The 25669-nt window shown below is 37.8% G+C and overlaps 1 long non-coding RNA gene across 1 annotated transcript in view; it reads right to left on the bottom strand.

Moving 5' to 3' along the window:
* LOC116895703 overlaps positions 1-19696 on the bottom strand; it is a 36549-nt gene extending 16853 nt beyond the window's left edge. Inside the window, exons 1-2 of the long non-coding RNA XR_004387304.1 lie at positions 19648-19696; positions 19135-19261 (exon numbers count right to left, since the gene is read on the bottom strand). This is a non-coding gene — a long non-coding RNA (uncharacterized LOC116895703). The remainder of the gene's footprint in view (positions 1-19134; positions 19262-19647) is intronic.
* Positions 19697-25669: the final 5973 nt, after the last annotated feature.

The raw sequence follows: 25669 nt of genomic DNA, 5'->3' as shown, positions 1-25669 counted from the left end.
AAGAATGTGAAGAACAAAAAGTAAGTCCTTTTAGCAAACACAAACACAGTCAAACAACCTAAGTACTGGTGACTTTCAGTGTCCCTTCCCACTCCGGGGATTATACAGTACAGGAAAACACATGTTTATTCTTCAAAAAATATATTCAACTGAGTTGGTCAGATATGAGACAAAAACTGATATGAGAATCGAAGAACCGTTTCATGACCTACATTCAATGATTACTTCTAAGTGTAATCAGAGCTACAGAGTTATCTTCATTCCTTTATTACCAGACCCAAACACTATTAAAGTCATGATCACTCTTACATTGATAAATTTAATTAACTTATATCAATCATCTAATTAGGTTTGTAAATAAAGAAATAAGCAGACACGCCAGACCGTCACAGGGTCTCCTGGAAAGCAATATGGATGAGAATAAACAACAATGACTTGAGAAGAGTGGGTCTGTGGCGAGTACACAGGACAGGAAAACCAGAGAAAGGACTTGTTACCTCTCTGTGGAGACATGGGTGGAGCTGGGCCATAGCCATAGAGAAGACAGCTGTTTTTCTTTGCTTTTTCTTTCTTTTGATTATTTTATTTATTTACATTTCGAATATTTTCCCCTCAAGCCCCCCATTTCATACCCCTACCTGCCTCTATGAGGGTGCTCCCCCACCCACCCACCCACTCCAGCCTCATTGACCCAGCATCCCCATACACTGGGGCATCAAGCCTTCATAGGACCAAAGGCCTCTCATCCCATTAATGCCAGATAAGGTCATCCTCTGCTACATATGTAGCTGGAGTCATGGGTCCTTCCATGTGTACTATTTGGTTAGTTGTTTAGTCCCTGGGAGCTCTGGGGTGTCTGGTTGGTTGATATTATTATTATTATTCCTATGGGGTTGCAAAATCCTCAGCTCCTTCAGTCCTTTCCCTAACTTCTCCATTGGGGTCCTTGCTTCCAGTCTGATGTTTGACTGCATGCATCTGAATCTGTACTGGTGAGGCTCTGGCAGAGCCTCTTAGGGGACAGCTATACCAGACTCCTGTCAGCAAGCGCTTCTTGGCATCAACAATAGTGTCTGGTTGGATGTCCGCAGATGGGATGGATCCCTAGGTGGGGCAGCCTCTGGATGGCCTTTCCTTCAGTCTCTCCTCCACTTCTTTGTCCCTATGCTTCCTTTAGACATGAACAACTCTTGGTTTCTTGCAAGTGTACATCTTACTTTCATGTTTGTGAGCTGGACATTCACTCCCTACAATAAAAAAACCTTCTTTCTCTTCCAGCACTGCTTCCAGACTCAAAAACGCACACATGATCCATCTCCTATCTCCTGTACTATGTTGTTACTGAAGCCCTCAAAAGTTTGAAGATACTTCTAGGAAAATATTCTGCCCCTTCAAGGAAAACATTGGAAATGCCTCTTTCACTGGATACTACTTTCTTACTAACCACCCATGAAGTTGGGTCCACAAGAACAAACTGGAAGGAAAACTAAGTCACACTGCCACCGCCTTGACTCCCTCCTGCTCTGGGCAATGAAAATATGTTCAGTTTTAATCAAGAACTCTGAAAGATATTTTAAAATCATATTTACAAAGTGGGACTTTTTAAACAAAATTTCCTGTATAGCTCTTGGTTTAGCTCTGATAAGCAGGGTAGGGTTTTAGACCATAAGTTCTGTATCCTACTTGTAACTGAGTAACTTCTCAAGCAGGATAACCATCTGCCTTACAAGGGACATAAATCTTGCCTTGTGGTCTTCTAACATTCCAGCAATGTCTCCCTCCTTGCCCAATAATTACCTTAGCCTCCAGTGATGCAGGTTTCTCTCTGCTTTTTCTGTTTACTCCACATTCAAAACCTGCTGCCCAGAAAGAGTTGCTAAAACCTATTCACACAAAGTCCTAACAATAATATTTGCTCAAAGTACTACAATTTCCTGAGGTGTTTCATATCTATATCAATATCCAAAGACATTAATCTCTATTTTCCCAACACTGAAGATCACAGTGGGCATTTGCGGATCCAACAACCTGATTGCTCTGTACAACAGAGCAACTTCACATAGTCCCGCCCATGTCCAGACCAACGGCACGCCGGGGACCTGCTTTTGTTTCCTTTCCTTAGCAGTAAGTGCACTCAGTAACGTGTGGTCCATTTCACTCAAGAGATATTTGTCCCTCCAAGCAGCTCTGGCTGTAGAACACTGGCTGGGATAAGATTCAAGACCATATGTTCTGCTTCCTACTTGTAACTGAGTAACTCCACATTTTTATAAGCATCCATATTCGAAAAGTGCCTCTACCTCCAAAGTGTATCAATATTACAAAAAAAAATACTTGGTGTATTACAATGGTGAAAAGTTCCAACTCTTCATTCTGGAGCCTAGACACAGATTAAAACGAAATTCTGAAAACAGAGCTAAAGCCAAAATGAAAGAAGTGTCAATCCATGAATGTTCTCATCTCAAGTCATTTTGACTACCTGGTTTTGCAAATCAGATTTTCCAGAGTCACCCTTATTGCCAAACGTAAATGCATTCCATTGCACACCTCAACAGAATTGCTCATGTACCCTTAATGCCTTTCCAAGCAGTTGTATAGTAGAGTCAGCACCCTATACATTAGGAAAGAATGGATAGGAGTGCCATGGGCTTCTTAGAATAGCAATGAACTTCATAATCAGACCATCCCTTAATTTTGCTTACTTTTAATGCAGCTTCACTGATAATACACTTTCAGACAAAGACAACGATGAACATGAGACATGAGACCTGACTAAAGAAAAATGCGGCAGAAGAAAACAATGTAGTCATCGGATCAAGTGCTGAGCTTGTGGAAAAAAAAAAAAGCGGCTGTGGTTTTATTAAATAATTGTGTTCCTGAAGGGAAGTCTGAAGTGCTGTGCAAGGCCGATGCGGACAGATCAATGGACACTTACCTCTTCTGCAGGCTGAAAGGTGTGTAGTGACTATGTGTCATTAAAATTTTACTTGGCCATGGGCATCAAACTCCGTAAGAGAACGACCCTGGCAGGGCACTCAAAGTTCCCACTTTACTCATGCCATCCTCAATGCATCAAAACTGCCACAGACACCATTGCTATCACACAGCAGCTGATGTGCTATCTATATTTGAGAGGATGGTATCAATTAACTATATTATCTATAAAACCATACTCGCAATTACTACCACTTCACAATTTATCATTAACACATTTGGCAGATTTTTTTTTTGCAAAGTAACATTTATTTAAAGGTTAATCAAAATTCTTAGAATAGCATTTATTATAATGTGATTTTTGATAATTGACTAAATCAGTGGCTCTTAAAAACACCCTTGTCTCAGTCCTGCTCAGTATACACCACACCGCCGTTTGGGGAAAAGAGATACATATTAGGAATGTTCGTTTCAGACCTCGTCATGGAAGATCATAGATTAATGTAATCAGGTGGTACATTTACATGCTCATTAGTAATCCGTCATTAGTCCAAATGCTCACTATTAGGAATAAATGTACCAGGAGCTATTCAGAATACCCAGAAATAGTATTTCTTATTTAAACATTCAGAATAAGCTGACTGAAATAAGTGCACACCTTGAATTTGAACTTTCAAGGCACATCACTAAAGTCAATCAGTTATGTCAGCATATTCTGCAGTAATAATCTCAATTATCAAGCTCCTGCCCCTCCCTAACACAGGAGATGAGGGTGGTTTCAATATTTAAATCTTTAAATCACTGTAACTGGAAATTTTCCTGATGAATTGTGTGTTTAAATTGTATGCTTTAATACAGAGCCTGCTACTGGAGCACATCACTTATGCTGCACGCCATTTCATCTTATGTCAAAGTCTCTTGTAGCAGACTAAGGCAATTTAACTGCAATTAATCAATCAAGGAAATAAATAAAATGTTATAAATGCCAAATAGCATAACTTTTTAGAAAACAGCAAGCCACTACCTACACATTTACTCCAAATAGACTTACTGGTCATTCGAAAGGAAACATATTAAAAGTCAGAGGTTATTAAATCTTTAGCTGCTTGGCTGGAGTTTTCTAGCAAAAATGTAAACAACTTGGAAGTCATGCTTCTATTTGTAGACAATGCCTGATACAATGACTTAATTCTCAGACATGGCCATTGTGCTGAAAGAAAAAAAATCAAATAATTCAGATATCCATGTGCAACCTAAGTCTTTGTGAAGTTGGAATCTAGCACCTATAACACCATGCTTTCACTGTGCTTTCTTGGTATTAAACAAAATGCAGTGGCATTCATCAATTCTAGAGCTTCTTGAGGATAAGCAAGTATACTGGTAGATACATTTTAATGTACTCCTCCAGAAAAGTATACCTTTTCGTGTTTGTAAGTTAACAGTTTGTTGAATATAGTTTGGGATTAAGATCTGAGTGGTTGACATTAAGTCTCAGATCTAGTCACCAGGAACTCGTTAAGCACCAACTGAATAATAGCACACAATGTATTGGCAATTTTGAAAACTGCCAAAAGATTAAAAAAACATGTTCTTGATTTCCAGATCCGAACCCAGAGGCACCAGCTTTAGTGAGCATTACTAACTACACTTTCCTTTATGCCCACAGAAGAGCTAAAGGCAAGGACAGTCTTCGCCCTTGGCAAGGATCTAAGAACATCAAATGCATGTATGTTAAACAGTCACGACGGCCATGAAAGCACTCAAACCACTTCCCATTGGAACCTCAAGGGGAAAAGTCGACAAGGTCATGGAGAAAGCAGGTGTTACGAAGACACCCCAAGATCTCCGCAGATGCCATGAACTAGAGCATTCACTAACATCTCCACGGTGAGTTGCTTGCTTTCTAGAGGATGGCATAGTCCATTTGTTCTCATCAAATTAGCTTTGGTAATACAAAATGATAATTTGTGAATTAATGACCTCCTAGTAGAAGGAACAAAGAAAAAATGTTCCTTTCATGGTTCTTGATAGGAATTATAGTTAAACACTGTCATGACTAAAAATATCCAGGAGATATTACGATAAAAGGGAGTTGCCCTTCTTATCTCCACACTGTTCAAGACCACTGTGCTCTGCCAGGCAGTCAGCCTAGGCCGCTTGAGATTATTGACCACTGAAATTTTGACTGTTCAAATTGAGCTCTGCCACGAGTGTAAAATGTATACAGGGCTTCAGATAGGCAGTGAGCTATTGAAAGAATTTTAACAAATTTAATTTGCTGATTTATCTAATAGTATTTTGATATATTGAATGGAAAATATTATATTACTTTATCCATGTCTTTTGCATTTCACTGTGAATACTAGAATTTTTAAATTGTATTTGTGGCTCACATTGTATTTCTATTGGACAGTTATAGCCAGAAGGCACTGCTAAGGACAATAATTTTTAAGTATATCCTTGTACAATGTAATGATTATATTCAAAGCATACAATGATGTTTTAATGTGATTCTCTGGTGAACAGTTTTATGTTACAAGCCACTTCATGTTTGATGCCACAAAGTTAGGAAGAACAAAAGCAAAGTTCAAAGCAAACTAGGATCTGTTACGACGCATAGGTCTGCAAAATACACACCATTGTGTATACCATTTTCCTCTGATTGGCATGAAGTGTGAGCTCAAAGGTCAGGCAACTGCTCGACTTTTGGGATGGCCTTGGCCTTCCAGTTCACGTTCTCTCGTTTTCTATCTCTTGATTTGACTCTTAACTCTGATGGCATTGTTGTATAAAATGCAAAGCTGAAATGATTGGTGAGCTGTAGGTTACCGGATGAATGAGCCTTTTGTACACTGTAGCTGCTAAGCTACTGTGCTTCCGAGTTTGAAGACTTAATTTTGTCTGGGACCCTTCTCCTTGTTACAGGTGAGAGGAAAGACAGATTACTGGGTGATTCTAGCATATGCATTTGGTATCACAAATGCAGATCTGGTATGACCCATAGCTGTCATCCAAAGCTAGAGTTGGCAAGCACAAGACTATGCAAAGGGTATGAAGGAATTGGTTCTAACCAAGCAAATCTAAGTCATAAGGCATCAAACCTATCAGTGAAACCCAGGGAACAGGCAAGTGATGGCATTTATTATACTTAATCTCATGATCTAATACAGCAAAAAGGAGAAAGAGGCTATGGAGACAGACTCCAGAATTCCGCTGTGAATGAACAGTAGCGTAAGAGTCATCATCTGCTGGACAGTTTAGATATGATTGGAGATAATTTTAGAGCTTTTAGCCTGACACGAGTTTCCCCAACATATCCAAACTATATACAAAACAATCAATTAGGTGACAAGCCTCACAAAGGCACAGACTCCCAAACCATCTCCAACCCCATAGTATCTGTAACTTGGGGAAGAAAAGATGAGGCTCCAATTATTAGCCTGCATGTTATAAGCCCATGTGGATCTTTGAAAGGTAGATGAAGCCTAATAAATTCTGGAACACAACTGAGTTATCACAGTTTGACAAGAGCATAATTTATATTGAGTATCTTTTCTGTTGCTTGCTACTCATGCCAACAAAACCAAAATAAACATCTCCTACAGCATTGAGAAATAATATATTTTCTATTTAGTTCCTGAAAAGAAAAGAAAAATTTGTAACTAAAGAAAACTCAAACTACATGGCATTCTGTCAGCTAATTAAAATCAGCTACTGTACAATGGTAACGTAATTACAAAGCCCATGTCATGTATGTGTTCATCTTAACACACGAAAGCTAAGCAGGAGAGGGTCAAGGTATGGCTGATCATGCTGGTGGCAGAGCAGGACCACAAATGATCACACTTCTTTGCACTTGGACTTGATCATATTGTGAGAACACAAGCCTCCTATAAACTTACTATATATTTTCTTAGGATTCAATGTATTCTGAGAGATTGATAATCAGAGCCCAGCATTTTCTGTAGTGAGAATACACTACTTTCTGCTAGTCTGTCGCTGAGACTACAGCTTTCTTAGACAAAAACACATAATTTAAGGGAGATAAGAAATACTTATGTATTCTTAATGTATATATGCAAATAATGAAAAGAGTTTGTGGATTTGAAAAAGAGCAAGAAGAGGTACATGGGGGTGGTTTGAAGGGAGGAAAGGGAAAAGAGAAAATATGCAATTATATTATGTCAAAACTAAAGCAGACAAATATTTTAAAATAAAAAAGATAAAGTGTTTTTTTTAATAAAGAGAAAAATTTATTCTATTATATTCATTCTTTCCTGAAGATTCCAGTACCTGAAGCTTGTCTCGTGTGTGGTAATACTGAAGTTGTGGAAAGTTTTAAAATGCCAGACCTGTCTTCTAAACCTTAAACCCTAAGAGAACACAAATGCCTGCCCAAGTTATGATACCCAGCAAAACTCTCAATCACCAAAGATGGAGAAACCAAGATATTCTATGACAAACCAAACTTAAACAATATCTTTCTACTAATCCAGCCCTACAGATGATAGTAGAAGGAAAACGCCAACACAATCAGAGTATTTACACCAAAGAGAAAACAAGAAATTAATCATTTCACAACAAAACCAAAAGAAGAGAAACACACACACACACACAGAGAGAGAGAGAGAGAGAGAGAGAGAGAGAGAGAGAGAGAATACCACCTCCAGCAACAAAAATAACAGAAACTAACAATTGTCTGTCTTTAATATCTCTCAACATCAAGGGATTCAATTCCCCCAATAAAAAGACACAGGCTAACAGACTGGATACATAAACAGAATCCAGCAATTTTTACATACAAAAAACACACTTCAGTGACAAAGAGAGACACTACCTCAGAGAAAATGCTGGACAAAAAGATTTGCAAGCAAACAGTGCCAAGAAACAAGCTGAGTTGCCATTCTAATATCTAAAAAATGAGACTTTCAACCAAAAGTTATCAAATGAGATGGAGAAGGACACTGCATATTTATCACACATACACACACCACACACACACACACACACACACACACACACACACACACACACACACACAAATCCACCAAGAGGAATCTCAATTCTGAATATCTATGCCTCAAATGTGGTCACCCACATTCATAAAAAATTTTTTACTAAAGCTCAAAACACACATTGAACCTCACACATTAATCGTGGGAGACTTCAATACCCCACACTCTCCAATGGGTACGTCATTGAAAGAGAAACTAAACAGAGACACAGTGAAACAAGCAGAAGTCATGAACTAAATTAATTTAGCAGATATCTACAGAACATGCAACCCCATACAAGAAAATATACCTTCTAAGCACCTCACGGAAACTTCACCAAAATTGACCATATATAAGAGGACCCAAAACAAGACTCAACAGATACAAGAAGATTGAAATAGTCCCATGCATTCTATCAGATCACCAGAGAATAAGGCTGGACTTCCATGACAACAAAAACAGCAGAAAGCCCACAAACCCATGGAAAATAAATAACTCTCTACTCAATGATAGCTTTGTCAGGGATTAAATAAAGGAAGAAATCAAAGACTTTCTACACTTCAGTGGAAATGAAGATACAACATACCCAAACTTATGGGACACAATGACAGCAAACTTAAGAGAAAAATTCATAGCACTAAGTTCCTTCATAAAGAAATTGGAGAGATTCCCATACAAAGCAACTTAACAGCACACCTGAAAGCTCTAGAACAGAAAGAAGCAAACCCACCCAAGAGGATTAGAGAGAAGGAAGTAGTCAAGCTAGTGGCTGAAATCAACCAGTTAGAAATAAATAAAATGATACAAAGAATTAACACAACCAAGAGCTGATTCTTTTAAAAAAATTAGATAGGTAAACCCTGAGCCAAACTATATAAAGGGCAAAGAGACAAAATCCAAATTAACAAAATCGGAAATGAAAAGGGAGACATAGCAAAAGAAACTGGGGGACCTCAAAAACAATCAGAACCTACTACAAAAGACTGTACTCAACAAAACCAGAAAATCTAGATGAAATAGATGATTTTCTAGACAGACATCATGTACCAAATCAATATCAAGTTAACTACATAAACTGTCCTGTAATCCCTAAGGAAATAGAAACAGTCATTAAAATATTCATAGGAGGAAATACAGAGACAAAGTTTAGAGCAGAGACTGAAGGAAAGGCTATCCAGAGACTGCCCCACCTGGGGATCCAGCCTACATACATACAGCCACCAAACCCAGACACTATTGCTTATGCCAAGAAGCACATGCTGACAGGAACCGGATTTAGCTCTGAAAGGCTCTGCCAGAGCATGAGAAATACAGCCAACCATTGAACTGAGAACAGAGTCCCCATTTGGAGGAATCAGAGAAGGATTGAAGAAGCTGAAGGGGTTTGCAACCCCATAAGAACAATACCAACCAACCAGAGCTCCCAGGGACTAAACCACCATCCAAAGAGTACACATGGACAGACCCATGACTCCAGCTGCATATGTAGCAGAGGATGGCCTTGTTGGGTACCAATGGGAGGAGAAGCACTTGGTCCTGCCAAGGCTCAACGCCTCCACCAGTGTAGAAGAATGTCAGGGCAGGGAGGTGGGAAGGGGTTGGTGGATGGGTGGGGGAACACTCTCATAGAAGAAGGGGGAGGAGGGATGGGATAAGGGGGTTATGTACAGGAAACTGGGAAAGGGGATAACATTTGAAATGTAAATAAAAAATATCCAATAAAAAAAGGGGGAGAGACTCGCAACCAACAAGAAGCCCAGAGCCAGATGGTTTTAGGGCGGAATTAGACCAGACTTTCAAAGAAGAGCAATAATCCTCAAACTATTCCACCAAACAGAAACTTAGGGAACACTACCTAATTCTTTCTATGAAGCCACGGATACTCTGATAAATAAACCACACAAAGACCCAACAAAGAAAAAGAACTTCAGGCCAATTTCACTTATGAATACAGATGCAAAAATATTCAATAAAATTCTCACAAACTGAATCCAAGAACAAATCAAAACCATCATTCACCATGATCAATAAGGTTTCATAACATGAATGCAGGGATGGTTCTATATAAGAAAATCCATCAAGGAAATACACTATATAAACAAACTCAAAGAAAAATGTCACATGGTCATCTTATTATATGCTGAAAAAGCCTTCAACAAAATACAGAATCCATTCATGTTAAAAGACTTGGGACTCTTCCTCTTCCTCCTTTCTCTCTCTTCCTCTCTTCCTCCTTCCTCTCTCTGACTCTCTTCTGCTCTTCCTCCTTCCTCTCTCTCTCTCTCTCTCTCTCTCTCTCTCTCTCTCTCTCTCTCTCTTCCTCCTCTGGCTTGAACGAAAAAAAAAAAAAAAAAAAAGACTTGGGGAGATCAGGAATTCATGGCACATACCTAAAGATAATAAAAGCCATATACAGCAAACCAACAGCCAACATCAAATTATATGGAGATAAATTAGAAGCAATTCCACTAAAATCAGGAACAAGATAAGGTTGCCCACTCTCTCCCTATCCAATATAGTACTTGAAGTTCTAGAGAGAGCAATTAGACAACAAAAGGTGATCAAGGGGATGCAATTTGGAAAGGAGAAATTCAACGTATCGGTATTTGCAGATGATATGATAGTATATATGAGCAGCCTTCAAAATCCCACCACTGAATTCCTACAGCTGATCAACAACTCAGCAAACTGGATATAAAATGAACTCATAAATCAATAGTCCTCCTATGTACAAATGATAAACAGGCTGAGAAAGGCGTTAGGGAAACAATACCCTTCACGATAGCCACAAATAGTATAAAATATCTCAGTGTAACTCTTACCAAGCAAGTTAAAGGTCTGTATGACAAGAACTTCGAATCAATGAAAAAAGAAACCAAAGAACACAGTTCTTCACAGACATGGAAAGAGCAATTTTCCACTTCATGTTTAAAAAAAATACAGAATAGCAAAATGATTCACAACAATAAAAGATCTTCCAGGGGGATCACAATCCCTGACCTCAAGCTGAACCACAAAGCAATATTGATAAAGACAGCATGATATTAGTACAGAGACAGTGGATCAATGGAATAGAATTGAAGAACCAAAAGTAAACCCAGATACCTAGAGACACTTGATCTTTGAATAAGAAGCCAAAAACATACAGTGGAAACAAGAAAGTATCTACAGTAAATGATGCTTGTCTAACTGACAGTCTGTATGGAGAAGAATGAAAATAGATTCATACTTATCACTTTGTATAGAGCTTAAGCCCACGTGGATCAAGGAACACAACATAAAACCAGGTGTACTGAGTCTAAGAGGAGAGAAAGTGAGAAATAGCCTCGAATGCATTGACACAGTGGGAAAATTCCTGAACAGAACTCCAGTGGCTCAGGCTCTAAAAGCAACAATTGATAAATAGGACTTCATGAAACTGAAGAGCTTCTGTAAGGCCAAAGACACCATTAATAGGACAAATTGGCAACCAACAGATTGAGCGAAAAAATCTGCACTAACTGTACATCTGACAGAGTCCGAATCTCCAAAATATATAAAGGACTCAGGAAATTAACCTCCAAAAAGCAAATCACCCAATTAAAAAATGGGGTATAAAGTTAAATAAAAAATTCACAACAGATGAATCTCAAATAGCTGAGAAGCACTTAAAAAACGTTTAACATCATTAATTATCAGGGAAATGCAAATCAAATGGACTCTGAGATTCCACCTAACACCAATCAGAATGGCAAAAACTCATGTAACAGAACATGCTAGTGAGGATGTGGTGAAAGAGGAACACTCCTTCATTGTTGGTGGGATTGCAAACTGGAACAACCACTCTGGAAATCAGTCTGATGCTTCCTCAGAAAATTGGAAAGAGTTCTACCCAGCTATATCACTCTTGGTCAAAAGATGCCCAACCATAGCACAAGGACACATGCTCTACTATGTTCATAGCAGCCTTATTTATAAGAGCCAGAAGCTGGCAGCAACCCAAATGTCTCTCAACCAAAGAGCAGATACAGAAAATTGTGGTTCATTCACACAGTGGAATACTATTCAGCTATTAAAATGAAAACATCATGAAATTTGAAGGCAAATGAATGGAACTAGAAAATATTATCCCGGGTAACGTAACCAAGACTCTAAAAGACATACATGGTATTTACTCACTGATGAATGGATATAAGCCAAAAAGTGTAGAATATCAATTATATAACCCACACACTGTAAGACATAAAACAAACAGAAAGACCCGAGTGAGAATGCTTCAATACAACTTTGAAGGGGGAAAGAAATAATCACAGAAGTCAGAGGGATGGAAGGATCTTGGTGAGAGAGGGGAAGATGAAGGGAAAAGGGAAACACAATCAGGTATGGGGGGAGAAGAGAGGCACAGAGGGCCAGGAGAATGAATGAAAATATTCAGGAAGGAGGGGAACCCTCTAAATAGTACCCGAGACCAAGGAGGTGAGATACTCTCAGGACTCAATGGGGATGACCTTTTCAAACATGCCCAACAAAGGGGAGAGGGAACTTGAAGAGACCACCTCCAGTAGATGAACAGGGCTTCAAGTGGAGGATAGATTCATTAACCCACAGTCAACATTTCTCACCCAGTATTGCTCCTGCCTGAAAGAACTGCAGGAACAAGATGGAGAAAAGACTAAAGGAAAGGTGGTTCAGTGGCTAGCCCAAATTGTACTCCATCTCATGGAGGAGGGGGGCACCAAGACCTGACACTATTACTGTTGCTATGGTGTGCTTACAGACAGGAGCTGAGACAGACACAGATAACTACACCCAACCATTAGACTGATGTCGGGGACTCCTATAATTGAATTAGGGGAAGGATTGAAGAAGCCGAAGGGGATAGGAAGGTCATAGGAAGGCCAGCAGTCTCAAATGACCCTGACCCAAGAGAGTTCCCAAAGACTAACTTACCAACCAAGCAGCATGCACAGCTTGGTCCAGAGCCCCATGCACATACATAGCAGAGGACCGAGTGGTCTGACCTCAGTGGGTGAAGATGCGCTTAATCTTAGACTTAAGGCCCTAGGGAAGGAGGAAGCCTCATGTGGTGGGGAGCACCCTCTCGGAGGCAAGAGGAAGAAAGAATGTGATCAGGAACTGTGGGAGGGAGGCCAGGAAAATGTGGGGTGTCAATGGCTGGAATGTAAATAAATACAATATTTTTTTTTAAATGTTGGATCTGCTACCGTGCACTATAATCTCACAGGGATACAATGTTCTGTATGTATTAGTGTGGTTTTGTAGAAAGCAGCTAAGATCAAGAGTTAGTTAGTACTTACGTGTGGGTTCTTAGCAAAGAATGAGCCAATTCCTCCCTGTTCTCTGGCTTTCCTCCTTCACATACATGTCCTGCCTTATGCATCAGTCTTTTCCTATTTCTTTGTTTAGTTGCCAAGATGCCAGAGGCTTACTGTCCTGATCTATCATCTACCAAAATCATAAACCATAGAAGCACCATTATAAGGTACCTAGTCATAGGTACACAAAACATAGACATTAGTCAACATAGGTATTCTGTATACTTCTCCTTAACTTATCAGGATGCATTGTTACTGCCAATGCAGTTCTATTTGCTACAAAATCACCATTTAACGTTCACTTTGACATAATTTTAAACTACAAAGCAAATGTATATTCTAGTCTCTGTTTCCAAAGTTAGCATCTTGCAAATATTCAAATTGGAACTTAAAACTGGTATAATTCACAAAGCAAACTCAGTCTTCTACAGTCCTATGCACTCCTACTTGTACGGTGCATGTATGTGTATGCTTGTGTAATCTGATCATGCATAACTCTGGGTAACAGGTGGCCTGAGCAAACCATGTAATTGCATCATTGTTTCAAATTCTCTACCTGTATCCACTTCTAATTTCATCCCATTTTCTTCCTTCTTCCTTGCCCAGAATGACCAATAGTATGTTCTCCACATATATGTTTATTTCCCAAGCACTGTACTAAAGTAAAACATGTTGGTTAATACTTATTAACCTTAAGAAGTACCGTGAATTTCTAATGTGTTTATTTTAAAGGTTAATAAGTGTTCAGTTCTTATTAATTAATTAATTATTAAGTACCCCTGTGGGTCAGGGGTACTGTGTTTGCCAAGCATTTGTGAGGACCTAGTTTCCTTCCCCAACATTGCAAAGATACAATAGAACTTTAAAAGAATATGAATTCCAGTTATGTCCTTTGAGTGTACCCAGATTAAGTGTCACACCAACTGCAAAGGGCCCCCTGTGCTTCAAGTATATTATTTACAGGGGCATTTTCCAAGACAAGTAATTAGAACTTCTTGGACTGTTGATTAATTTCAAGTTCAGAAGGGGGATATTCAAGATACCCATGTAAAATTTTACCCTTTAGAGTATTATAAAAGCCCTCGAAAGCTCTGTCAAAGACATACATGAACAAACTTAGACAGACCGAAACTGTGACAGCTGAGATGTGCAGCACCAATAGATGGAATGCCCCCAGTGACATTTTAAGACACTAGTCACCATAAGAGGACACTGAGCACAGTCCATTACATGCAGAACTGATGAACAAAGGGCTAAAATAAACATTTATACTGACTCTTTCTCTAAACATTAAAACCTCCAAGAAAAACCTTCTTATCTTCCTGGAAGAATTCCTCCTAGTAAACTAAACGGAAACAGAAAGAACTGTATCAATATTCTGCAAACCCTAAGGAATACATGTCCAAATGCAGTGACCATCAATGTCTGACATCACAAAGTCAGAAGAAAAGCAGGTTAAATGCATGTATGAAGATGTTATGACTAAAACCCATTGCTATAATTAATATGTACCAATAGCACTTAAAAAAGAAATCGATGTTCTTTCTCATCTGTCCCAAAACCGATCAAATTTTCAGAGCTTAAAAGGTAAAGTGGAGGACAAAAGAACTCATTGAATGACTTTGCAGAGTCGTATCAGCAAAGTTAGAGTGTGAAGTACTCAATAGTGGCAAACAGCAAGGTGTTCTTGGCCTATCCATAAAGGTAAGTATACATTCGTGGACGAAAGGAGAAGAGACATAACAACTAGGAATAAGGTCTGGACCTTTTCTGAGCTCTGTTTTAAGTAGTGAAAAAGAAAAAAAAAACTCATGAGACAAAGATAGATGTGTAAATTATTGTAACATATTTGAAAATAATAAAGACATAACAATTCAGGTGGAACTACTTTTTTTTTAATTTCTCTTTTAGTTCACTGGATTTTTAATTTACATTTCAAATGTTACTCCTTTTCCTAGTTTCACTTTTTAGGTATAGTTTTTAGAGTTAAAAAGGTGTTAATCATTAAAGGGCTGCCTACCAAATTGTTAACAGATGAAAATATGTTATATCTGAGATCAGCTTCAAAACAATTTATGGTGGATGTAGAATGTTAAACCTAGAATAATGAAACAAAATATGGGCTGATAATTGATGAAGACAGATGACACAGTTTACTCAAGCTCGTTACACAACATCTCTAATTGCTAGTATTCTTGGGATTGCCGTAATAAATCGGAAAACGTTATTCCTGTGTAAATCAATCCATGACAAATCGGGGAGTCCATTAAGAAATCAGAAGCCACTGGTGCACATTTTTCTCTATGAAAACAACTCTTTGAGACATTCTGGAATTAGATAAGAAATTTTACTAGAATTTTGAATACTGATTCTCTTCAAAGAAGCCATAGTTTCTCCACACGAAATAATGACTACAATAAGAACAGGCCTTTTTGGGGGAAAACAATAAGGCACATGGCTACATTACTGAGGACACTGAAGGCCATGCAAAGACACAATTATAAAAACTGCTTCTGTAAATATGGTAGCTGGCAGTCTTTATTTTTTTTTAAATAAGGCCTAATTTCTGAGAAGTCTAATAGAGAATATGAATGCTATTCAACAGGATCCCTTCAAATATTATTTCTAGAAATCAATTTTCCGTTCTCGACTTTCTTGACAGTTTCTTGGTCTCCCCCTCACTTTCAACTCACACATTTTAACTTTGGGTTTTGACATTAGGATGAAGGAGCTTTGGAAATATTCACAAATGTTTTGAGGGCTGGGAAGGTGACTTAATGGATAAAACACTTGCCCGGGCAGAAAGGCCTAAAGGTCCTTTGTATTCCTCTATATGGGTTCAAAGTTCAAATCTCCAGAACCTACAGAAACGCCAGGAGGTGTGGCAGCCTCGTGTCATAGCACTCACTACTCTAGAGGCAGAGATCGGCTCCTGGCCACTGTGCAGATATGCCTGAGCTGACGATCTTCGTGAATGACCCAGCTTCTATAAGTAAAGTGAAAACTAGAAGATTTTGGTTTGGGCCTCCATATACATGTGCACACACTGCACACAAGACAGAAGTCAAAAATGAGGGGAGAAAATGTTTTCAAAACCAAACAGTTCATTAGAAAGTATGGTTCCTACAGAATCTGTTTGTTTTGTGGTGGAAAGGCCTCTTGGCTTCTGTTTGAAAAGTTTCTCTTCTGATCTCATCTATCCCAAAGCACATGTCCAAGGCAAACCACATGATTTTTGAAAGGATGACTATTAAGTCTACAATTTTAAAACATGTTTTATGATCATACAAATAGCAAGCAATCAGACAGTAAGTTGGCAGATCTACATCTATACAAATTTCAGATATGAAACACAAGCTTGCAATTACTTTGCCTATAATTTTAGAATATTAATATTATTAATAAATATTTGTATATCTCATTTTCACAGAATGCCAAAAAGAACATGGAGATTTAAACCTTGGTGCGTGCTCTGAGAGCAGTATCAGTTACAGAACTAGTCAGGGGGCACCTTTGGTTACATATTTGGAATTCTATGCAAGGATATATTGCAGAAATTGTAACTGAACTTCTCTAAATGTTTATCACCACTGTTTGAACTTTCATTAGAGTATCCTTCTGATATAATAGTGTTCATTATGGTCCTTTTAAAATCTGCTACCCTAGGCTTATAAAGCAATATTACCATGTCTTTCCATCAACAATATTAAAAACATTCATCTCTAGAAAATGTTATAAATGTGAAAGAAGTTGCACTAAAATGCTGATCTAAATATTTAGTTAATTGGCAAATTGTTGTTATATGACAGACCATGAATAGATTTTAAAAATCTTTACAAATGGGTATTTTAATTTCTGATGAAAAATGACTAATCCTTTGAATTGTAACCACTCACTTGATAACATTTCTTAAAATTCAACTAAGTAAATATCAGGGCACATTTTTCCCTTAGTCCTTACTTATGTTCGTCATGGTTCCTGGTGGTTGGCATGCATTGTACATGATCTGAACCAGAACTGTACTGTCCAATTTTGTGGCTACTGGTCATGGGGTTTTATAACTACAGCAAACTAAATTCAAGTTTCATTTTCTCTGTTCCGTGGCCACCTGTGGCTGGTGGTTACATGTTACAAAGTGAGGATACAAAGCATTTACACTATCACAGAAGCTTCTATTGATTGGTTGAACGGGGGGAGGGGGGGTGACAATAGTGAGACCATTCCGGAGGAGCAGGACAGTCCCCATGTGTCCTCTTTTCCTGAGTCTCCTTGACTGGTAAGATAGGAGTTGAGGAATACATGCATTCTGACACAAGTGCTAAAGGTACATGCCCAGTATCTCCGGGCTGGTGACTTGTCTGCCTGGGAATGGATCTTGAACGTTCCTTCCCCTCTGGAAAATGAGCTATGGGATCAGCAAATGCTCAGTCGGTTGGTTTTGCTCAGTACCATGATCTTGGCTGAGCTTTGTCTGCCTCTCCCTTTACTCAACAGTAGCCCAAGCTCGTTTTACAACAGGACTCTCTCTTTCAGACATCAACCTCAGACCTCAGGCTTTGTCCTTGAAAATTTGTTACTAGCATAAGTTACCAGCACCTTTTTTACAGGTTCAAGTTCTTAGGTCTCTACAAAACCTTTCTTTTGCTGCCACAGTGTCTCTTAATTCAGAAAGCTGAATTTTGTTATGCATAAAAAGATAAACTGCATAAATAGTATGATGATATAATTATAGGATGAACTAAACATACCTCTCAAAACTAAATGAAAATAGTTTGAAAGTCTCAACCATAAGGCTAAACCAAAAGCCTTGATTCAAAAGTAGTATATCTGTATTTAGAGAATTAGATAAGTCGTATCTAAGAAACAACAAAGGATTCTATAATTATAAGTTGTTTTAGGTTTTAAGTATTTTCATGAACATTATATAAACAAAATGTATAGTATGTCAAACTGAAAGTGACTTGATTTTTAAGGCAAACTGCTTGTCTTATTTTTTGGTGATTATTTTAAATTTAAATACATTTTTTTGCAAAGAGAAACCCATATAAGGGAATGTTTAGTAGAACTTTCATGTTCTTTTCAGGTATTTTAGGAATGGCTCTTTCTCCAGAATAACAATGTGCATATTTTTTGGGAATTAAATTTCCCCATTAGATTTCACAGCTCCTAAAGAAATGAATTAATACAGTATGTTATGTACAAAAGTGTCTGTGAGGAAAGAGAGGAAGGTGAGAAGACTGGGGAGAGAAATAGGAGCAGGGGAAGAACAGAGGAAGAGAGGGGGACAGCGAGGGAAGAAGGGAGTGGAGAGAGGGAGGGAGGGAAAGAGGAAGAGAGGGAGGGGAAGGGAGAGAGAGGGAGGGAGAGAGAGGAAAGGGGGAAAGGGAGGGAGGGAGATAGTACTAACTTCCTGCTATTTCCCCAAATACAAAGTTGGGTCTTGGTAATGGCGCTACTTTTCAAGATTCTTTGCTGCAGTTAAAATATAAGCTCATTCCATTTGCTTGCTCACTCTGCAGCCAAGACTGAAGCCAACTAAATAGCTACTCACGTTCACCAAGGAAAGACTACCATAAGCTTTTCTCATTTTAAAATGTAAGAATGTTTCACTTCACTTAGGCAACTGCTCCTGACCAGGCCTTTGAAAGGTGGCTTAAGGAATACTGGTGGGTCACGCAGAAGTTTGAAACTCAGTTCATTAAAATTTTGAGTAGCTGTTTTGTACCTAAGATTGAGAACTGACGGAGAGGTCGGGACTAAACACACGATTTTATGAAATATGAGGAAACCTAAGGGTTTTGTTATGACGCACACAACAATCAAAGACCCGTTTCTTTTTAGCAAGCTCCTAAAATGTCCCACCCGTATAATTATTAAATAAAAACACTTACTTATTCAGTACTCAGCTAGCTTTTAAACTCTGAATAAGAGAAGTACACAGTGAGAGAGGTCCTTACATGGTTTCCCTGGATACTGGATGATGCCATTCAGGTCTATGTTTTATCTGAAAGTGGAGTCCTGCAGGGAAACGAAGCTTGTTGAGTGGCTGTTTAGACATAGTAAGTAAATAGCAACCTTGTTTATTCTACAAAGCACTTTTATTTTGACCCAGTTTCTTTTTCTCATCACACCCAAGCATTGCAAATGGCAATGATATGGTAAAACAGGTACTTTTCCCAGCTCCGTTAACTCCACATAAGAAACCATGATTGTCAAAGTGGAATCTCACAAGGTTTCGTCCTAACATAGTCCTCCTTAACATGCTTTCTAGAGTTGGACTGTTACATTTGTGCCAGATACTTCAGTGAACACTGCCTGACTCTCTTTTTTTCCAACTGAATTTACTTAACTAAAGAAGAAATAAGCCTAAGAATTCACCTGTTGATAAATGTAAATGTCCTTACCTTAACCAGTCATTAAGGAATACCAGCTATAGTCAGGGTCACAAATCAAGGGTCTCCACAGATGTGAGTTTCCATTTTAAATGGTACTGTGGCATTGTGGATTCCCAAGAGTTTAAGTGCCATGACCATCCAGTTTTGACACTGGATCTCTTAGAGCTACAAGCTTTCTAATTCGGGAGCATGATTAATCCCCCTATGTGATAAGTTTTAACCTTCTAATATTTCTTTGGATTGAAAAAAGCAAATGAGCTGGGGCAAAGAATGGGAAATAAGTACAGTGCTTTACACAGTTTAATAACCTGAAATGAAGTAAGTGTGTGCTATGTTTCCATTAAAAAGTTTCCAGCCACAATTAATTGAACAAAAACTTGTCTTGTTCCAAGATTATTCTTGGAAATGTAATTTTAAAGCCTGTGTGAAATGAGGAAACTTAACTTTTTTTATACCATATGAAAGCAATTTCATTTTTTAGGAATGATTTTGGATAGACTTCCGATTGGATATTTTCCATTGGAACTAACAGTGTAGAGGCTCGGGGTGGGGGAGAGCAGTTCTGTGTTCTTTTGCCAGCACTGACAAAGGTCTGGTTGTCAATGATACCTTTACAGCTAAATTTACTCCAGAGTGACATGAGCAGGTGCACCTCGGCCTGCCAGACACTTGTGCAGAGGGATCACGCATCTCACCGCTTGACGATCAAGGGGGCAAAGCCTCGGTCTTCATAGAAAAGGAGAGGAGGCAAGCGCAGCCCAAACTGGGGGGTTTCTCTTCAAAGCCAGCTGGTCTGGCTTTGTTCTACAGGAATTTTTTACCTGTCAGAGTTTGGACAACAAAGCCCTCAGCAGGTGCTGACGGGAACAACTTCCTGGAGAAGCAGAAAGGCACTGGTGAGTTTCAATTGCCAAAAAAATATGTACTTTTTTTAATCTCTAAAAGTTGATTTCCCGTTATCTTAGAGGAGACACTACTGGGGTACCTCTGTTCACTAAGCTGATGAGAGCGCAGGAATCCGAGCCAACTTGCCCAACAGTGGGGTTGCTAGGTGCACAAAACAGAGCCGACAACATTTGACGGTTTTCTGAGATTATAAAATGAGCATTTCGTAAAATATTATTTATAGTTTTAATATTGCTTTCTGACTACTGTTTTAAATGTGTGAGAATAACGAGTTCATCACACATATTACATGAGACTACACAATAGCATTTTAGTTTCATTTTAATCTGGTTCTAACCTTCTTTGAATAAAATGTGATTTTTCCAAGGAATTTACAAAATGAAATGGTGATACGGTACATGCTTTTTAAAAAAAAAAAATCCCATGTGCTATTAAGAGTGCACGTTATAAGAAGATGATTAGAATACAATGTTAATTTTATTTAATGTGCATTTAAGACATCTAAGTGAACAGAATAATTAATAATTAAAAGGAACAACATTTTCTCATTATTTTACAAGAGAATTTTTCTAAAGAATAAAATCTTGAGAATAGATGATCAAGGGAGTAATAAAGTATGTTTTTACATCATTTCTTTCCAAAATTAGTGCATTTACATATTTTGGTATTTTTTTTTATTTTGTGAATTCAAAAGTTGGGTAAAAATATTTTTTCCGAACAGGATTTTAATTAATGCAAAAGAAGGAAAAATGAGACCACATGTTAGGACATATTTTTAAAAAGTTATTCTATTTCAAGGACTCATTCTTTTAACTATGCTTCACAGCATTTCTCTACAAATTGTTGTATTATAGCAAATTGAAAACATTTATTTAAGCAAAGAAGCAGCTCAAAGCTAGGGACTATACATAGCAAACATATGAAACCATTTTAATAAGTAAATTCCATATTCACAAGCAACATGGGCTAATGAATGTAAAAGACACAACAGCATACATTGATCAAGAATGCTATAAATTATTATGCATTAAAATCAATTTTCTGGGCTGTGGGGGGTAGGATTGGTATTTAAGAAGAGAAAAGCTTCTACAAAAATAAATTACTAAGACGATGAAGCAAATGTTTTACTCTGATGGCGCCATAAATAATTTCCAATCTACATGTTTAATACATATTTGTAAAGTGGAAAAAATATGAAATCTGACTTTTGTTAATGATCATCTTATCTAAAATATTTTTTAGCTAGGTATGTTTTGAGCATGATATAAACCTAAGGATATTTTCTTAAACAGACCTAATTTCTCTTTGAAAATGTGAAAAAACATTTTTAAGTGACGAAAAATGGTCTCTTGAGCCTTAAATCTAACACTCAAAATAGTAATCTCATCTACAAGCCTTTCTGAGATACATGTTTTTAAAACACTGAAACTCCAATTTACTTTTTATTATAAAGGGTGGCAAGTATAATGTTCTTCAGATCATCAAAAATATTTACTTAAGTACATAGTGGTTTCTATCACTCTTTTCATGGATGCTTTCTCAGACTTACTGTTGATTCTAAGACAGAAATCACCAGATCTACCAAATGTTTTAAACCATTCATCAGACTCTTACAGAATGAGACACGTGAAGCAAGATTTTTTTTTCTGGTTTGTTAAAGCCTACGTTCTTAAAGGACCAGCACACTTGCCTTTGAAGACAAACGCTGTTTATTATAAATCATAAGCTCTTGGGTCTATTTTGGAATTACGCCTACTAAGTTTTCATGTGTATTCGTGTTGGCTAAATATATTGCCCTCTCATTAATAAACACTGAAGAGGCAAATCAGTGATGTGAAAGGTTCTGCCAACTGTTGGCTATGCTGTCTGCTTCTTACGGGAAGTGGACCTCTTTTAAAATGTTAGGAACAGTCCAGCTATAAGGAATATCTAAAACGTTATCATTTTCATTGTGCCAGGAGTTCAGACATAGTCTGAAAATTGCACACTTTCTTTGAATTATCAGAAGCCTTAATTCACTTTACCACGCAATGACATGTTTGTCCTTCCTAATAAATCTTCAACCCTAGGTCACAAAATACCCACTCCGAATCTTTCAATGTATACAAACCAGTTTCTTTAATAAGTCTTAGTGAGCAATCTCAGCTTAAAATGACACTGACTCATACCTGCCCTACGCATTTAAAAGATTACTTTTGAAATACATCTTCACAACATAAAGATAATTATTTCAGCGGTGGAAAATTAATCATTTTCCTGCTTCAGAGAGCCACTCAAAAGATTTGTTTATTCCTTTTCTGTGTTCATAAGAAAGCTGTTGATTCTTCTAGTAATTAACAATAATTAATGAACTGCATGGTAACTAATCCCCTATTCACTCTAAAGAAACAGAGTTTCAGTGTAAAATAGTAAATATTTAAAGAAACAAAAATACTTTGGCAGCTTTACATGGACCTCCTCATTGACCAGACACCTGACTGACAACTGTCATCTGTCCTTGGGCCAGATGTAACTTAATAAAGATAAAAATTGCATATTACTCATCCCTGTTGATAATACCTGGTGCCAGTAAGTTCACAAATCAGAATACCAAGACTATGGACAAGACAAATAAAAGGGGAGCAGTGGCTTCTGCCTAGCCACCCTCCTCCACCCTGGACTTATTACTCCTTAAGTGTCTAATTCCTTTTCGCGTCTACACACGTTTCATAAGTTGAGAGAGTTAATTTCCTTAAAGGAACTGTCAGAGATGTACACACACTGATTAAAACGCTAAGCACCCAAGTAATGACGTCCATCAAAGACAGGTAGCTATCTGTGAATCAGATTAATTTTGAGTTTATGAAATCCTTAAAAGCCACATGGGGGGGTGGGGAAGGCTCTGAAGCTCCAACTTCTCATTTTAAAGATTTTCCAAAAAAGAATAAAAGTGAAGCTAACTCAAAGTCTCTGCTGGGAGGAGGGAGGCCCAGATTTGGGCTTTCTCAGGTCCCTATTCAGTTTGCTTTGACTTCAAAAACTATGGGCAGTCAAACTGACAAACAAAAAGGATCACGTGGGGAAGTGGCATGAGTAGAACGGCTTGTGCCTAAGCAATACCTATGGAATATATACGTCTGCTTACCAGAGCATACTAGACGATGCAAGAACACTACGAGTAATTGAAATGCGCCCACTTTCAACTGTTTCATAACTTCTGTATCATTTAAATGGATTTATAGAGTGAAAATACAAATGTGTTTGAAATAAAAGAAGTTTTTTTAAATCACAGTCATACGCTTCGAAAAATAAATGTAGACATCAAAACATAGCCTTAGCTTTCTGAAAGACTGGGGAACAATTAAAAGCACTAAATATACCAGAACATAAGCATATATATATATATACGTGTGTGTGTGTGTGTGTGTGTGTGTGTGTAATGCAGAATATACTATAAGGCTGATTAAACCATTAACTAATTTGATATGTGTGTGTGCTAATAAACAAACCAAGGTGTAGCCCAAAGGCTTCATTTGTGTGTCCTAGCAAGCTCAGAACTCATAGTATTAAGTGGCACTTTATTAATCTAAGTGTTTGACATCAAGTCAAATGCTTTGATTATATCGTTACTATTGACATACTAGTTGGTGGTGCTGTATTAAAAAACTGGTTCAATCAAGATTGAGACTATCAATATTCAAATAAATGCTCATTTTCTACCCTCTAGAAAAGAAATTGTTCAGATTAAACTACATCTTTCTGATTTTCAAGGAATATATCTTATCCTTGAACTTTAGAGCAGATCTTGCAGGTAAGAAGTGAAACTTTAATACATAGACAAATTGCCAATAAAAAGGGAGAAACTTAAAAAATATTGATATGAGATCTCGATAAAAATGGTGGCTACTCTTCTCTGCGAAAGATTGTTTTAAAGTAATCAATACTTGTATGACTAATATTGCCATTTAACAACTAAATTTCATCCCTAAACTTATAAATGTCATTTGCTTATCATATTACATTTAGTCCAAAGCAACATCAGACATTGAGTAGCAGATTATTTAACAATATGCAGTAGTAGCGTACAAATCAATTACAAAGCAAATTAATCATCAGAGAAGTAAATAATATCTATTTCCAACTTTGCTAGCAAATAGGGGTATCAAAAAACACACAAAATTACAAGAAAGACAAGGAAATCAAGTCATTCTCTTCCATCTCAAAGAGTTTTAAGGAAAGCGAGTCATCCCTTGTCTGCTTCTAAAGGGTAACAAGTATTTCTCTCTAGAGCTGATGAATATGGTTCAAAGAACACCCTGGCAGGAGTGCAAGGACCGGTGGTCTGGCCTCTGTTTCTGCTATGTACTATTGTGACTAAAAATCAATCACTTAATCTCTGTGACATAGCTAAAGGGATTGGGGCCTTGGAGTTAGTAATATACAAACCCCAAGGAAAGAGATTTCAGCTAACCAAGAGAGTATTCCCTCTGCTTCATGGAAGGTGTCCCAAAAGGACTCTGGACCATTGCTGGATTTCTTTCTGCAATAGCCTGTCCCGTCTTCTCCGTTTCTGGGAGTACTCCAAATAAGGAAAATCTCAGACCAGTGTAGAGCTAGGGAATTAAATGGTGAAACAAAATCATTCTGCAGAGCATTACTAAGCACATAGGAGAGCACCTTGGTTTCATTACAGGAAAGGTCATACCTCAACATTACACTATTACGTGTAACTCTGAAGTTCAGTATGTATTTCCATAGCTGAACTGGATGAAAATTCAATGAATATTTAGTATTTTCAGTTTTGTGAAATGGAAGGAGCAATTTAAGTTTAAAATAGTTATAACACATAATTGTCAGAAGCCAACATGATAATGCTTGCTTTGTCAGACAAAATCAAACAGACAGACAGACAGACATTTTGTCAAAGAAGTCCCATTCTGAAACATTAAAGCTATCTGAGCTAACAGCAGCTGTTAGGTATGAAGGGGCTCTGGAGAGACAGCAGTTACGCATGGAGGAAGTATGAAGGCTTCATCGACCTATTCCAAGAGATGGTTAAGTTGTCTTTTCTGATTTCTGGATAGGCAAAAACAGTTACCAAATTCCTAAGAACATCTGAAAGTCTCCTTCCTGACAGGTCCCTCTA

The sequence above is a fragment of the Rattus rattus genome, chromosome 3 (assembly GCF_011064425.1).
Source record: "Rattus rattus isolate New Zealand chromosome 3, Rrattus_CSIRO_v1, whole genome shotgun sequence".
Lineage (NCBI taxonomy): Eukaryota > Metazoa > Chordata > Mammalia > Rodentia > Muridae > Rattus > Rattus rattus.
The sequence above is the reverse complement of the archived record's forward strand: the minus strand, read 5'-3'. Positions and strand labels throughout refer to the sequence as shown.